The following is a 17,766-nucleotide window of genomic DNA, read 5'->3' on the forward strand; positions in this document are numbered from 1 at the left end:
TGATTAGAACTTTCAACATCAAAATCAGTAGCCTTGTGTTATGGAGGGTGTCAAAGGATAAAGAGCAAAGGCAGAATTATTTTTAATATTCCTTCAGGGGATGTAGACATTATTGGCAAGACCAGAATTTGTTGCCCATCCTTAATTTACTCTTGGGAGCAGTTAAACGTCAACCATCTTGCTGTGGGTCTGGATTCGCATGTAGGCCAGACCGAGTAAGACAACAGATTTCTTTCCCGAAAGGATACTAGTGAGCCTGATGGGTCTGTGAAACAATCAATGATAGTTTCATGGTCACCACAACTAAGACTACAGTTTTTAGTTCCAAATTTAAAATATTGCTGAATTCCACTGTCTGCCATAGTGGGATTCAAACCCAAGCACATCTGCTTAAGTCTCTGGATTACTAGTCTATCAATATTCCCACTATGCTACCATCACCACCAACGGTGGGTTCACCAAGATCTAACTTGATGACAGGGCAGGTTTGAGAGATTGAAAAGCCTACTGTTTTTCCAAATGCTTCTAACCACAGACAAAAATAAAGATTGGTATCTTGGTGAGGACTTTAAGGGTGGGATTTTATGGTCTCGCTCGGGCGAGATCATAAAATCATGCCCAAGGCCAACAGAGATTTCCGTCCATGGCAGGCAAGGTGGTGGGTTTCAGCCTAAGTTTTTCCCAAACTACCAACTTGCCTTTTCTCTTGCCAGTTACAGACAAACGCTTCACAGCTTCTTTACGTCAATGCTGTATATTCCTGTCCATTAGCCAGCTGCACCAAGTCACCTTTGGACATTGTCTCCATTCTGACTACACCATGACTGTCTTACCAGTCATTGAACTGAGCTTAAACCTTCATAATGGCTTAGAATTCAGTGATATGCTGTAATAATCTAAATGGTAATTTCAAAAAATAAATCATGAAAGAAAATTAACTACAAAACAGAAGCAAAAAATAAAAACAGAAACTGTCTGTTTTAACATTTTCAGTTGATCAATAAGTTTATACATTACAATTCAATTCTGTAAATGTATAATACCATTCCATAAAATGCTAGAAGTAGACAGAAGGTCAGTCTGGCGTCTGAGAGGAGAACAGAAGGTAGTCATTCAGTCCATCGTGCCTCTGCCCACTCTTTGAAAGAGTTATCCAATTAAGTTCCACTCCCTTGCTCTTTTCCCATAGCCCTGCAAATTTGTATATAGATCCTTCTTGAAAGTTACTATTGAATCTGCTCCCACTACCCATAGAGGCAGTGCTATGCGTTTAACAAAAATTCTCACTCACCCTCCTCCATCTTAATTCTGTTGCCAATGACCTTAAATACTTACTGACCCTAAGTGGAAACATTTTCGTGATTTGCAAGCAGATGTCTGTGTAGTATTGAGCAAATGGTCCCAGTGAAAGATTATTAGCACATTAGTACATACTTGAATTGTGCCAAATATAAAGGGAGAAATGCTGGAAGTTTATACCACTGCCTGGGAGCCTCAGTGCTTGTCAGCTCACCTCGTGTAACGCCCACAACCGACTCCCGAAGCATGGAAACTATGGGCAAGGCTCCCGCCATAAATGCCATCTTGGAAAATGACCCCACCGATGTGCTCACTGAATTAACTGGACATTCACAAGGGAACTGACATGACACAATGACATATTGTGATCTGATAATACTGCTAAAGCACCACAAAAATATGTTCTGAAACACAATTGTTTTATATTCCTAGACGCAGTAGAGAAACCTATACAGCATGATAGAGGGCATGTCTATGTTTAACTAGATCCTTATGCATCAAATGTGTTTTATTATGCAATAATTTAGAGTTAAGAAGCTTGTAATAATAGAAAAGTGCTGTGTAATATGTACGTTATTACAGCATTGCAAAACTTTACAATAAACATGCATGGACAAAATTAATTTATTTCCATTTCCGATAAATAAGCTACTGGAGCATTTTTACATTATCGCAAGAATAATAAAATGTCAAAGAAAATGGTATCTGTCTAACTTATTACAATTTGTGGAAAGAGGAAGACCTATGGATGAGCTGACTAAAATTTCAGATAAACATCTGAAATTGTGATTTTGTCCAAAAGTTCTCCCTGTGCTGTTTGGTCAAAATAATTAACTTCTGGCATTATACTACTGCTTAGGCCCCGGGGACAGGTCTTTTAGCCGAGTTTCTTCTATTTTCTAGTCATGCACTTAAGGCAGATTTTCATCTGTTCCCATAGCTAGTAATTCCCTGAACAGGTCGCTAGTCTGTCGCCATGGGGCTTATAGTGTGAGGGGCGCCACTCCACATCAAGCATGGCTGACCAAGAATCTCCACCACTCTCACTGCCATCCGTTGCTGTGTTTGGAAGGATTTATAGCTTGACATACTCAACCTATTTGACCGCATTATGAACATACCTTCCTTGACCATCAAGTCCTGGGTGGGACTCAAACCCAGAGCTTCTGGCTCAGAGGCAGGGATGCTACCCATTGCGCCAAATGACCTTTAGCCAAATTTGTATTCTACTTCAATGCTTACTGACTCTTATTGGAAACAGTTTTGTGATTTGTAAGTAGATGTCTATGTAGTATTGAGGACATGTCCCAGTGAAGGATTAATGGCACATTAGTATACACTTGAATTGTGCTATATATAGAGGGGGAAATGCTGGGAGTTTATGCCACTTCTTGGGAGCCTTGTTGATCGTTAGCTCACCTTGCAAACTCAATCGCATAAATCCACGACCGACTCCTGAAACAAGAAAATGATGGGCGTAGCTCCCACAAGACATGCCATCTTGCACTATGCGCTCGCTGAATTAACTGGACATTCACAAGGTAACTGACATGATACAACAACATATTTGGATATTTCATTGCAAAACATAAGAACATAAGATCTAAGAGCAGGAGTAGGCAATTCAACTCCTTGAGCCTGCTCCGCCATTCAATACGGTCATGGCTGATCTCATCTCCACCTTCCTGCCTGCTCCCCAGAACCCCTCATCTTGCTACTAATTAAAAATCTATCTATCTCCTCTTTAAATTTGTTTAGTGTCCACTCTGGGGTACAGAATTCCACAGATTCACAACCCTTTGTGTGAAGTAATTCCTCCTCATTTCTGTTTTAAATCTTCTACCCCTTAGCCTAAAACTATGGCCTCTCATTCTAGTCTGCCCAACAAGGGAAAACATCTGCTGTACATCCACCCGATCAATCCCCTTTAGCATCTTATATACTTCAATTAGACCTCTTCTCATTCCTCTAAACTCCAGCGAGTATGGGTCTAAACTGCTCAATCTCTCTTCATAAAACAAGTCCTTCACCCCTGGAATCATTCTAGTGAACCTTCTCTTAACCGCCTCTAATGCATTTACATCCTTCCTCAAGTAAGGGGACTAAAACAGTGTGCAGTACTCCCGATGCAGTCTCACCAATGCCCTACTTTTATACTTGATTCCATTAGCAAAGAATGCCAAAATTCCATTTGCCTTCCTTATTACCTGCTGCACCGGCATTCTAAACTTTTGTGCTTCATGCAGGACACCCAGATCCCTCTGCACTGAAGCATTTTGAAGTTCTCTCCATTTAGATAACAAATTGCTTTTTTATGCCTACCAAAATGGATAACCTCACGTTTGTCCATGTTAAATTCCTTCTGGCAAATTTTTTGCCCATTCACTTAACTTAATATCTATTTGTAATTTTTTTATTTCCTCATTGCAAGTTGCTTTCCCACCTATTTTAGTGTCATCTGCAAATTTGACTATCGTACATTCTATCCCTGCATTCAAGTCATTACTATAAATTGTAAATAGTTGGGGCTCGAGGACTGAACACTGTGGTACCCCACTAGTTACAGCTTGCCAACCAGTAAAAGACCCATTTATCCTCATTCTGTGTTTTCTATTCCTTAGCCAATCCTCTATCCAAGCTAATACATTACCCCCAACCTCATGGGATCTTACTTGGTGTATTAACCTTTTGTGTGGTGCCTCATCAAATGCCTTCTGGAAGGCCAGATACATTACATCTACAGAATCCCCATTATCCACCCTGCGAAGAACTCCAGCAAATTAGTCAAAAAACAATTTACCTTTCATAAAACCACGCTGACTCTGATGGATTGTGTTTTGACTTTCCAAATGACCCGTTACTACTTCTTTAATAATAGATTGCAGTAATTTTTCAATAACATGTTAACCTAACTGGTTTAACTAACTGGAAATCTTTGATGACACTTTAATTGGCAATCTCTCGATGCAGTGAATGTGCACTGAATTAAGAATAAGAAGCACACGGAATCCTAGAATGGCTACAGAACAGAAGGAGACCACTCCACCCATCATGTTTTTGCCGTCCTTTTGCAAGAGCAACTCAGCTAATCTCACTGCCCCAGCCCTTTCCCAACAGCCCTGCAAACCGATTATCTTCAGGTGATTACCAAATTCCAAATTGGAGTTTGATTACCAAATTCATTTTCAAAAGCCACAATTAGATCTGTCTCCTTTGCAGATTATGCTTTCCAGGTCCCAACTATTTGCTGCATTAAGCAGTATTTCCATTGGTTCTTTTGACGTTCATCTTTCATTGGAGCCCTCTGGTTCACAACCCTTCTGCTAATAGGAACTGTTTCTCCCTATCTACTCTGTTCAGGCCCCACATGATTTATTGTGACTGAAGTACTCTTGAAATGTAGTCATTGCTGATATGTAAGAAACACAGCAGTCACATTTGCACACACCAAGGTTCCACAAAACAGAAATATAACAATAATCAGATCATCTGTTTTTTGTGATGTTTTTTGAGGGTCAAATATTAGCCCAGACAAGAACTCCTCTGCTCTTCTTCGAGCAGTGGAATCTTTGATCCCCACCAGAGAGGGAAGATAGAGCCTGCGTTGAACTGCTCATTGAAAAGGCAGCACCTCCAACAGTGCAGCACTTCCTCAATACTGTACGGGAGTGTGAGCCAGAATTATGGGTAGAAGTTCTTGATTGGGACGTGAACCCATCTCCTTCGGACTCAGAGAGAGTATTATCAACTAAGCTACATCAGACACCACCATGGCTAAGTGAAGATTCACCAACATTGAAGAGGAGAATGGGACTGTGCAACTGTGAGATCACCACTGAAGTACCAGGGAGGCAGTGTGGCACCTTAAAGGGCAAAAAGGATCCGAGAATGAAGGCAAAGTCCACAAGAATAAGTGCATGGGGGTTGAATTGGAAAGAAAGGATGTCTTGGTTAGGCCTTTCTCTTCCAGTCACCACTACTTTATTAGAACGTAAGAATTAGAAGCAAGAGGAGAACCTCAAGCCTGTTCCATCATTCAATAAGATCATGACTGATCTTTTATCTCAATTCCACATTCCCCCTGTACCCCCACATATCTGGTGGAATAAAAACAGAAACTGCTGGAAATTCTCAGCAGATCAGGAAGCATCTATGGAAAGATAGAGTTCCAGCCTGGATTTTCTCGCACCAGTGGAGATTGGGTTGGGATCTGGCAGGGGGTGGGGGGGAGGAGAGGTGGTGGTGGTGGGTGGTCACATCAGGACAGTTCACTGATGTGTTCCCATCTCCGTGGGACTTTCCCAAGGTTGATTGCCTGTTCCATAAAAACACAAGAAATAGGAGCAGGATGAGACCATTCAGCCCTTCAAATCTGCTCCACCATTTGATAAAGGCTGATCTGATGTGGCCTCGACGCCACTGTTTTGTTTCCCGCACCCTGCCCTCCCTCCCCATACCTCCCCACTCCCTTGCCATAATTAAAAATCTGTTCAACTCAAAGAACAACGAACAAAGAAAATTACAACACAGGAACAGGCCCTTTGGCCCTCCAAGCTTGCACCGACCATGCTGCCCGACTGAACTAAAAACCCCTACCCTTCCGGGGACCCTATCCCTCCATTCCCATCCTATTCCTGTATTTGTCCAGACGCCCCTTAAAAGTCACTATTGTATCTGCTTCCACTACCTCCCCCGGCAGCGAGTTTCAGGCACTCACTATCCTCTGTGTAAAAACTTGCCTCGTACCATAGAGCCTTTAAACCTTGCCCCTCGCACCTTAAACTTATGCCCCCTAGTAATTGACTCTTCCACCCTGGGAAAAAGCTTCTGACTACCCACTCTGTCCATGCCCCTCATAATCTTGTAGACTTTTATCAGGTCGCCCCTCAACTTCCGTCATTTAAGTCAGAACAAACCAAGTTTCTACAACCTCTCCTCATAGCTAATGGCCTCTATACCAGGCAACATCCTGGTAAAACTCAACCTTGAATATATTCAATGACCCGACATCTATTGTTCTCTGAGGGGGAGAATTCCAAACACTAATGACTCTCTAAGAGAAGAAACTCCTCCTCATATTTTCTTAAACAGAAGACTCGCAATTTTGAAACAATGCTCCCTAGTTCTAGATTCCAATTAGGGCCAACTTAGGTGTCATTTTGAGCTGAACTTACATTTTGCCAACATCAGAATGACACCCCCCCAACCCTCAATTACAATGCTAAGGTCATCAGCTCAATTGGATGATCTCCTGGTGGAAGGCCAGAGGCTCCACGATGGAGCTGTGAAGGTGGCAGCCTCATCCCCAAATAGGATGGGTTTCCCCTTTAACCTGGTGGCCCAAGAACCTTGGGCTTTTCAATTTATATCGTGATGGCAGGCAATAAGGGTGCCTCCATATTGAGACACCGTTGCCACCTCCGAACAGTGTCCATTTCTCCCCATAGAGCTGCTGGCCTGACATAGCTTTGGACCCTTTAATTGGGCCTTCTGGTTTCTTGTCCACCTGCCATCTTCAATCAGATGGAGCTCCTGGAGAAAGATTCTTAATTGGGTAGATCGGGACTGACATCCTGCCACGCGTACTTCTAGGTTCCTGACCTGGAACTGCATCCGTACATCAGGATCCGGACAATCTCGGCTTGATGTTTCAGGTTGATAGCGTTTATATCTGGTGGGCCTGGCCAGTAGTAGGCAGCAAGGGGGGAGATGTGCCTAACATTGAACGGGAAACCTCACCCCATCAGCGTCCCTGCCACCAGCTTCTACTTTCAGTGGAATGGGGAAAGATGTAACCAGCAGCATAGGGGACGGGTTCTTAGGCAGCATGATGACAATAGGCCTGAATTCCCAAATTTCCACTATGGCCATGACAACATTGCCTGGGATTATCAAGAAAAAAAATCTCAATGCCAGGAGGCTTGTTTCCTCTTTTGCACAAAAACAATGATTCTGAAAAATGTTAATGTTACGCAGATCTTTCATTCTGAAGGTAATTCTTTGGCTTCCTGCTCTAAATGAAGAGCCTTGTCTCCTCCAGGATCAAATGGTGAAAATTCAGGCCTGCATTCCAAACAAATTTCTGTCTGAAGTAACGAAGCTTGGAAAGGTCAGAAAGTTACCCTTCCATTTAGTGTCCCATCTTATCGCTCTGTAATCTGTTGATGCTATAGATTGTGTTCCTTTGAACAGTTCCTGAAATACCATCCTGCTCCTTCCTGTAACAGTAGCTTGCTTAGATCAGGGCAGATTGTGAAACCCTCACCCCTGCACAAACAGTCCCCGCACAAGTGGCAAATTTCTAACCTTCTTCAAACGTTCCCTTCATAAACAAGCATTGGTATCTAGGAATTAACTCAGTTTTGCTGCTTTATTTAGGCTCCTCTGTTTGAAAAGGAACTAATCTCTCTGTATCGCAGCATTGCCAAACTTTCAGTATGTTTTAAATCAAGATTCACTAATACAGCTATTGCAGCTACCGTGGGCTGTAGCATCAATGCATGGGAGCAGGTTTTAGGGTGAGCAGGGGAAAGCGAGTGAGCACCAATCTTGCCTGATGTCATCAGTTTGTTGGCAGGGCTGTTTTAACCTCATATTCATCCTGCCAGCCTTCTGCCAGATGTGAAGAGACAGCTGGCCAGATTTGAGTGGGTCAAGAATTGTTTGTCCCAGAGGCAAGCTAGGTAGGCAATGGCAGGGAAAAATCGGGGCCATCATGGTGGACAGCCATGTGGAAGTCCTTCCATTGTCCTTCCTTCCTGGTTGGAATTCCAGCTCCTCTTGGTCACAAAGGAAAATGTTTGAATTAACTTAAGAAGGTCTCCTTCTTCCTGCTGGGATTTGCAGAGGTCAGTGGCGTTGACATCCAAATGTCATGGGCCCCACTTTGCATGTTGTAACAAGGCTCCTACAGAGTAAGCTGGCTACCTATACAAAATGGCCCAGTTAAGATGACAGTAGGTGGGGATCGAATGGGAAACGGGTGGTCGGTCTTACATTGAAACTTACCTAGATTATACAGTGCAGAAAGTGCCCATTTGCTTCAACTGCTCCATAGGAGCCTCCTCTGATTCCATATATAAGGATTTAAACTGGGAAGTTCAGATTCTCTCTTTACATGGAGCAAGTACTGATAGTGCTCAGGCAGACATTCAGTTCTATCTATTTTTATTGTGCCAAGTGGTATGGTACATTGCACATTGGCTGGACATGGACAGGTGCCTCACTGAGGATGTTTTGAACTGAGGCCACAACGCCAATAGAAGAGGCATCAAGGGACAACTTATACACCTCTTTAGGGTTGGCATAAAGCAGCACTGGCAGAGACCCAGGGCAAGTTGTCAACCAGCTGCTTGACCACAGTTGGCAGCCTGAATGGGCGGGGGAATTGAGTGAAGATAGAAGCTGCCAACCTTGAATTAAGTAAAATACTGATGTGCCAGTGTGGTTTGTAGAACCTTTTGCTTAATATGTTGATGTCAAGCTGACTGAAACATGAAGATCATCGGGGAAAGCAAACTGTAGTTAAATGTAACTCGCACTTTCAACCTATATCTAAATCATAGAATCCCTAGAGTGCAGAAGGAGGCCATTCAGCCCATCGAGCCTGCACCGACGATGATCCCACCCAGGCCCTATCCCTGTAATCTCATATATTTACCCTGCTAATCCCCCTGACACTAATGAACAATTTAACATGGCCAATCCACCTAACTCGCTCATCTTTGGAGTGTGGGAGGAAACCGGAGCACCCGGAGGAAACCCACGCAGACACAGGGAAAATGTGCAAATTCCACACAGACAGTGACCGAAGGCTGGAATCGAACCTGAGTCCCTGGCGCTGTGAGGCAGCAGTGCTACATACATTCAAATAATAGCAGAACATAGGGTCAGGAAAATGCACTTTGTCCTCAATCTCTTCTAATCAGACTGCATTGCCGTCTTGAATTCAGTCCCCTTCCCCATAAACACAAGTGCCCAATCTGACATATTTCCGATCGTCACAACATTGGACATTGGCTTTCAGACATTCCGTCATCCTTTTTATCTTTCCCATGCCTTGCCTTTCTGTACACAGTACATAGCTTACAACACCATACTCAGTAAAAATGTTTTAACACATTGTGTGTTGGTCCCACTGACTGCCCAGGACATTGAGATCCTCAGGTTGTGTGGTCTCTCATTTCTGCAAAGAGGTTTAGCCAAATGGAACAGCCTGTTGACAGAAAGTCACCACCCTGAATTTTCATAAGGATGGAGAGGGTCCCTGGGTTAATCAAAATTATTAGAGGAAAGCTGTAAATGCATTAAGGAACAGTTCAGAGAAGGTTTACCAGACTAAAACATGGCTGCCTTTCCGAGGCAGCGGGAAATGTAGACAGTGTCAATGGATTGGAGGCTAGTTTGAGTGATGGATTGGGTTTTGTTCACGACTCTTCGTAGTTTCTTGCGGTCTTGGACTGAGCAGGAGCCATACCAAGCCGTGACACAACCAGAAAGAATGCTTTCTACGGTGCATCTGTAAAAGTTGGTGAGAGTCGTAGCGGACATGCCAAATTTCCTTAGTCTTCTGAGAAAGTAGAGGCGGTGGTGTGCTTTCTTAACTATAGTGTCGGCATGGGGGGACCAGGACAGGTTGTTGGTGATCTGGACACCTAAGAACTTGAAGCTCTCGACCATTTCTACTTCGTCCCCATTGATGGCGGCACGGTAGCACAGTGGTTAGCACTGCTGCCTCAAAGTGCCAGGGACTTGGGTTCGATTCCTGGCTTGGATCACGGTCAGTATGGAGTTTGCACATTCTCCCCGTGTCTGTGTGGGTTTCCTCTGGGTGCTCCGGTTTCTTCCCACAGTCCAAAGATATGTAGGTTAGGTGGATTGGCCATGCTAGTGTCAGGGGGACTAGCTACGGTAAATGCATGGGGTTATGGGGAAAGGCCCTGGGTGGGATTGTGATTGGTACAGACTCGATGGGCCGAATGGCCTCCTTCTGCACTGTAGGGATTCTATGATGTAGACAGGGGTATGTCCTCCACTACGCTTCGTGGTTAGAATGTAGAAATCGCTGTGGTCGCAATAGATGAATAGCATCGATGTGTTTAAATTGAAACTACATAAACACATGAAGGAGAAAGGAAGAGAAGGATAAAGTTAGATGGCGTCAGAGGAGCTTGGAATAATTAGACTGAATGATTTGTTTCTGTGTTGCAAATTTAATTTAATGTTAAACTGTTCCAGAAAATCTAGCCATCTGTGCAATGTCATTTCGATGAGTAAAGAACGCCTGATCCAGGAGTTAAATTCGACAGGAGTATTTTATGAATTAATATTTTTCTTCAGCCAATTTTCCAACAATATTTTCCTCACACTATAAGCCTTGCTTTCCAAACATCGGGACTCTGAGTGGAGACTGGGGGAGTTCTCCGGCCTCCCAGCCGCGTGTTTCTTGGCAGTGAGCCGTTCGCTCGTGGCGGGATTCGCTGGTTCTGCCGCTGTCAGTGGGGGTTTCCCATTGATGTCACCTCACCCCGCTGCAAAATCCACTCGAGGGGGTGCGCTGACAGCGGGACCAGAGAATCCCGCTGGTGTGAATGGCCGGAAAATTCCATCTACTTAAATGAATGCCTCAATTTCTGCATTATGCATTGAGCAGTCAAGGCTCTTTCTGGGAGTGCAAGTACACAAGGTTTCTCAGGCATGGCAATCAGTACACACTGCATTGTGGCAGAAAACCATGTGGGCTCACTGGCCATGGTGTGTGGTGTCGTTAAAGCTTTGTGTCAGGACTGTTCATTTTTAAATTCTACAGAAAAACTCAGCACTGCGCCCCACTGAGCAGTTCAGTAACTAAGGGAAAAGAGTTACATTTACATTGTACCCTTCACAACTTCAGGATGTCCCAAAGGACATGGCAGCCAATGAAGTACTTTTTTAAAAAAAGTGTTGTCACTGTTGTAATCTAGCAAACATGGCCGTAAGTTTGCAGGGAGCTGGAGTGGCTCAGAGGGTAGCTCTCCTACCCCGGAGTTGAAAAGGTTTGGGTTCAAATCCCACTCTGGGACTTGGTGACCATTATAGAACACAGCAACTAGCCAGTGTGTTGTTTCTGATTCCCACAGCTCAGGTAAATGGGGTGGGTTAGTGGGAAAAAGTGCATCTAGTTACAAAACCAACCACCAAAGCTTTTGATTTTTCAATAAAAATGATGGTTGATGTGAACGAGTGATCATGCAGCATTGTGGCAACCCACATAACATGAGGAAAAGGAGATGGTAACCAGAATGATCTGGCTTTTGTGATGTTGGCTGAGGGATAAATATTGGCCAGGACTCAGGGATAACTCCCCGGCTCTTCTTCAAAACAGTCCATCCATCTGAGCGGCTTACGGGGCCTTGGAAGAATGTCCCATCTGAAGGACAGCAGCTGCGATAGTGCAGCACTCCCATAGTGCTACGCTGGGGTGTCATTTTTAATCTTTACACTGAAATCTCCAGTTGTGTTGCGGGGGGGGGGGGGGGGGGGGGGGGAGTGGAAGGACTCAGAACAAGAGAACTACCAACAAAACACAGCTGAGAAAGAAGATTAACACAAAGTTAAGTATTGCAATGAACCTAAATTCTTTGTAAGGGGAAAGATTTCCTGCTTTAGGCATCCCTGTTGCACTCTGGAAATCTGCATCCCCAGCTGTGAGTTTCCATACAATTAATTTAACTTAATGGAACGCTTTGCCTTGGAAAGGTACTTTGCAAATGATTAATGTGCAAATAAAATTAAACAGCAACTTCAAAAAATAGTCAGGAAAGAAATATAATTGCAATGCTTTGCGGTGAAATTCCAATGTACGTATACATTGATAGATCTGTATGAAAATACTGACACAAAACAGATTGATGCCATTGTGAATTGGAAATGGAATTGTGAATAAGTGTGTTCATGTATGTCAATTTTCCTAAGTACTTTCCATTAATGGTTAATCCAAGAAATAAGTGAAACTCCAAATACTCAAAATTGTGATCAGTTATGGATTAAAAGTAGGCTGTTAAATTATTTATTGTTTATTATTCTGTTCCATAGCTTCTAAGCATTTCCCTCAGTGTTTTTCTTGGCACGTCTTAATATTTTCTGGCACTTCTCTGGGCAATTCATGCTGATTTACTCATTAAAAATAGAGGCTTGCTGTTTTCCTCCACTGTTTTTTGGACTGCAATCAACGCTCTCCTCAGTCCCCAGGAATCACAAGCCAAATAAGCCTGGCTTTTGTCGAAGACAGCTGGTCCATGTCAGAATTAAACTGCAGGACTGGTCTCATTGGGCACTGGGAGTAACAATCTGGACTTGTAGCTGTAGGGCTTGGTTTAAATTCGGAATAAAGTTTTCTCTGATTTGATGGGTTTGTTATCTTGGAACTGTCAATGCGCAAAAATGAGGCTATTCGTGTGTCTAATTTGAAGGTGGAATGATGGCACAGTGGTTAACACTGCTGTCTCACAGAGTCAGGGACCTGGATTTGATTCCAGCCTTGGGTGACTGTCTGTGTGGAGTTTGCACGTTCTCCCTGTGGCTGCTCCGGTTTCCTTCCACAGTCCAAAGTTAGGTGGATTAGCCATGGTACATGCCTGGAGATAGGGTGAGACGAGGGGCAGGGGAGTAAGATGCTCTTTTGGAGAGTTAGTGCAGACTCAATGGGCCAAATGGCTTCCTTCTGCACTGTAGGGATTCCATAACTTGTGCTGGTTCTTCGAAGGCTCAATTCACCGAGTGTCACTCCCCCACCTACTTCCTGTAGCACTGCACATTCTTTCTTTTCAGAGAATGATCAAACTCCTTCTTCAATGCTCCAATTGTCCGTTTGTCCACCATGCTCTCAGGCAATGTGTTCCAGATCCTAACCATGCTGCCAGAAAATGTTTTTCCTTGTGTCGCCATTGTTTCTTTTGCTAATTATCTTAAATCTGGGCCCTCTGGTTCCCGATCATTGCACCAATGGGAATAGTTTTTCCATATCTCTGTCCAAACCCATCATGATTTGGAATAGCTCAATCCACTCTCAACTTTCTCTTCTCCACAGAAAGCAGCCCCAACTTCTGCAATCTATCCATGTAATCGAGGTTCCTCATACCTAGAACCATCTTTTAAATCTTTTCTGCACGTTCTCCCACACATGCCCTCACATCCCCCCGAAAGTCCAGCACCCAGAACTGGACACAACACTCCAATCTATTACATCAACTGCTACCATTATTCCTATCCCTATCATTGCCATTATTTATAAATAGTGATGAAACAATGTTCCAAAATACTTTTACAGAGGCGTGATCATAAAACAAATGGATAAGTTTACTAGACAGGAAGATGAGCAATAAGACCAGATAGATGCTGAGATTGGGGTAGAGTAGAGAAAGATTTGTGTTCCTGGACAAGCATAGCTCAATAGTAACAAAATAAAGTCATACCAATTTGTCTGGAAATAGCTGACTGTAATTCCAAAATTCAAACCTTAGATGTCCCTGCGGTTGATTTTAACTGGTCACCCAATCATAAATGGGATGGTGGCAACCCGAAAACTAGTACCTGTCCACACTGGCATTCTGACTCATCACCATCTTGGTTGGGGTCTTTAGACGGGTGGCCAAGGCGCATGTCTTTTTCAGGCTGGAAGCCATTTTCATATGAATATTGGAGTCCTATAATGTGTAGGGAAATCCAGTTGTGATACTGAAGCAAAAAGTAATAAGATGTGTGCCGCACAAACTTTGTCCCTTGTACCGTGTGACCCAATGGGAGGTCTACCAGAGACAGTCCAATAAGGTAGGAAAGAGCTCCAAAAATAACACCAAAAATCACTTTTCTCTTTTATTTTTGTGGGGCCAGGAGGAGCAGGGTCTCTGCTATTGACACCAGAAATATATTTCAGACAGCTGAGGGCCCATGAGTGCCATATATGAGATTAGCTCCTACAGACCCCGTTCCTGCCTTCAACCCAGTGAACCCTTTCTGTTTACTCTGTTTTCTGAGTTGGCCATGGAGCCTCTGAGTTTTTCCACAAACACCCATCCAGTATGGTAAACTGCCCACCCTTGCTCGATCGAATTGGATGCCCAAACCTGAACATGAAAACAGTTCCGCCCTCCTGCTGCTGGCTTTGTGGTGAGCTTCACTTGATCCATCGTTTGGGGCATGCAGCTCCCCAGAGCCACCTCGTGTCTATTTTCGATGGATGTTAACAATTGCCACCATTGCGCAACACGTGTGTGAGCGGGCCTGAGGGAAACGAAGATTACACAAAACTGGTCCCGTTCAGTCTTTTAAAAAATTGTTACAACCTCTTTTTGTTTGATCTGTGGTAATCCTATTGGGATTAGAGAAGACAGAAGAGGGGTATTTTGGAAGGTTTTGCTTCAGTTGTGGAGCCTCATCAGACTGAGCTGAGGATTAAAAAAAAAACTTATTAGTGTCACAAGTAAGCTTACATTAACACTGCAATGAAGTTACTGTGAAAATCCCGAGGCCTTGGAATTGGCCTTTTGAGGGAGGATATTCCTCTCTCTGATCTGTATCAATTGAGGTTAAGTGCAAATAAGTGGAGGGCATTGATTGAATGGTTACTCAAGCACACATACAGAGATACTTACTGACACAGGAGTAAAGTGAAATGAGGAGATATACACCTGTAATGTTTCATTCTGTAAAGAAATCTATACCAAGTAAAGACTTGCCTTGTGTTTCTCCTTAACCTACTGGTTACCCAGATTATTCATTATCCATGCTCCCATCCAGGATGAGAATGGGAACTGGTGCAATTACCCTTAAAATCTTGTGATGTAAATTTGACAATCTCATCCATTGCAATCTGATGGGGTGGTTATGGGTTCACATCAATCCAGAGGAATTGGTGCGAAATGTAGAAATTTAAGGTTTGATGGTGGTGGAGTGGTAATGTTATCAGAGGCCCAGGCTAATTCTCTGGGGAAGAGGGGTTCAAATCCCACCATGGCAGCTGGTGGAATTTAAATTCAATTAATAAAATCTGAAATTGTCTCAGAAATGGCGACCATGACAACCATCATCAATCGTTGCAAAAACCCATCTGGTTCATGAACATCCTTTAGGGAAGGAAATCTGCCATCCTTACCCGGTCTGGCCTACATGTGACTCCAGACCCATAGCAATGTGGTTGACTCTTAACTGCTCTCTGAAATGGCCGAACAAGCCAACTCACTTCAAGGGCAATTAGGCATGGGCAACAAATACTCAATTGCAAGTGACATCCACATTCCATGAAAAAAAATCATTATTTAGACTTTCCTGGTCCCCCATTGTCCCTGCTTTGCTCTCATTTAACCACAACATCCCTTCAACCATGAATCAAGTATCTGCCAGGAGGCCCAACTTCAATGGAGAATAACCAAGCTTGTGAAAAATCCTACCAATCTAATATCTTTGGATTATATCTGAGAGGATGAAGTAAAGGAATCCCTACAATAAGCCCATCAGACATTCAGCATCTCTCAATTTATTCCCCTGTCTGTTGGATTTGGCTGACATGATGTGGAGATGCCAGCATTGGACTGGGGTAAATACAGTAAGAAGTCTAACAACACCAGGTTAAAGTCCAATAGGTTTATTTGGTAGCAAAAGCCACTAGCTTTTGGAACAAGCTGTTCCTTCGTCAGGTGGGTGGGAGTTCTGATTACAAACAGGGCACAAAGACACAAACTCAATTTACATGAACAATGATTGGAATGTGAGTCTTTACAGCTAATCAAGTCTTAAAGGTACAGACAATGTGAGTGGAGGGAGCGTTAAGCACAGGTTAAAGAGGTGTGTATTGTCTCCAGACAGGACAGCCAGTGAGATTTTGCACATCCAGGCAGGTTGTGGGGGTTACAGATAGTGTGACATGAACCCAATATCCTGGTTGAGGCCGTCCTCATGTGTGCGGAACCTGGCTATCAGCCTCTGCTCAGCGACTCTGCGCTGTCGTGTGTTGTGAAGGCCGCCTTGGAGAACGCTTACCTGAAGATCAGAGGTTGAATGCCCGTGACCGCTGAAGTGCTCCCCAACAGGAAGAGAACATCTTGCCTGATGATTGTCGAGCGGTGTTCATTCATCCGTTGTCGTAGCGTCTGCATGGTTTCCCCAATGTACCATGCCTCGGGACATCCTTTCCTGCAGTGTAGCAGGTAGACAACGTTGGCCGAGTTGCAAGAGTATGTACCATGTACCTGGTGGATGGTGTTTTCGCGTGAGATGATGGCATCCGTGTCGGTGATCCGGCACGTTTTGCAGAGATTGCTGTGGCAGGGTTGTGTGGTGCTGTGGTCACTGTTCTCCTGAAGTCTGGATAGTTTGCTGCGGACAATGGTCTGTTTGAGGTTGTGCGGTTGTTTGAAAGCAAGAAGTGGGGGTGTGGGGATGGCCTTGGCGAGATGTTTGTCTTCATCAATGACATGTTGAAGGCTCCGGAGGAGCTGCTATAGCTTCTCCGCTCCGGGGAACTACTGGACGATGAAGGGTACTCTGTCCACCGTGTCGCGTGTTTGTCTTCTGAGGAGGTCGGTGCGGTTTTTCGCTGTGGCGCGTCGGAACTGTCGATCGATGAGTCGAGCGCCATATCCTGTTCTTATGAGGGCATCTTTCGGTGTCTGTTGCGATCCTCCTCATCCGAGCAGATCCTGTGTATACGGAGGGCTTGTCCGTAGGGGATGGCTTCTTTAACGTGTTTAGGGTGGAAGCTGGAGAAGTGGAGCATCGTGAGGTTATCCGTGGGCTTGTGGTACAGTGACGTGCTGAGGTGACTGTCCTTAATGATTTGGCTGATGCCAGGGAAGATTCCGAAGATTCGTTGACTTTGCTCTGGGGAGCTACAGATTTCAGCTTCACTAAGCACCTGTCAGCCCTTGCATTCTGGTTCTTATTTGGACAACAACAACAAAAATGGCAGGAATCTTGAGTAGCGCTGACTACAGGAGATGTATCTTGGAAAAATCAAGGCGTGTCTCGGATTGGGAAATCACTCTGGCGAAATCACTCTGCGTATTCTAACCTGCAGACAAAAAACTGACTTAAAAGTTTGATGGTTCTCTTCATAACTGTTGATATACTGACCTCTACTGGTACTTCTCAAATATAATTTATTTTAAAATTTATGTGGCTAAAATTCCTTTCCCAGTAAGATAAAATTTCAACATTGAGAGAAAGTTCATCAAAAAGCAGATTGCACTTAAATTTGAATTTTGAAAGACTCAAATCTCAACAAATGTCCATGGATGTTTCATTTTTCACTATAGAATTACTGAGGGTGGAAAATTGTACAAGTAGCTTCATGATGTTGAGGTTCTGAAATGAGTAAAATGGTTTAAGATTAACTGTTTTTAATTAAGCACCCGATAAAAAAAACATTTTTTTTGCCATATATCTGTGTTCACTACGAAGAAGAGATAACAGTACTGGAAGGCCATCACTGCT

The sequence above is a fragment of the Mustelus asterias genome, chromosome 9 (genome assembly GCF_964213995.1).
Source record: "Mustelus asterias chromosome 9, sMusAst1.hap1.1, whole genome shotgun sequence".
Classification (NCBI taxonomy): Eukaryota; Metazoa; Chordata; class Chondrichthyes; order Carcharhiniformes; family Triakidae; genus Mustelus; species Mustelus asterias.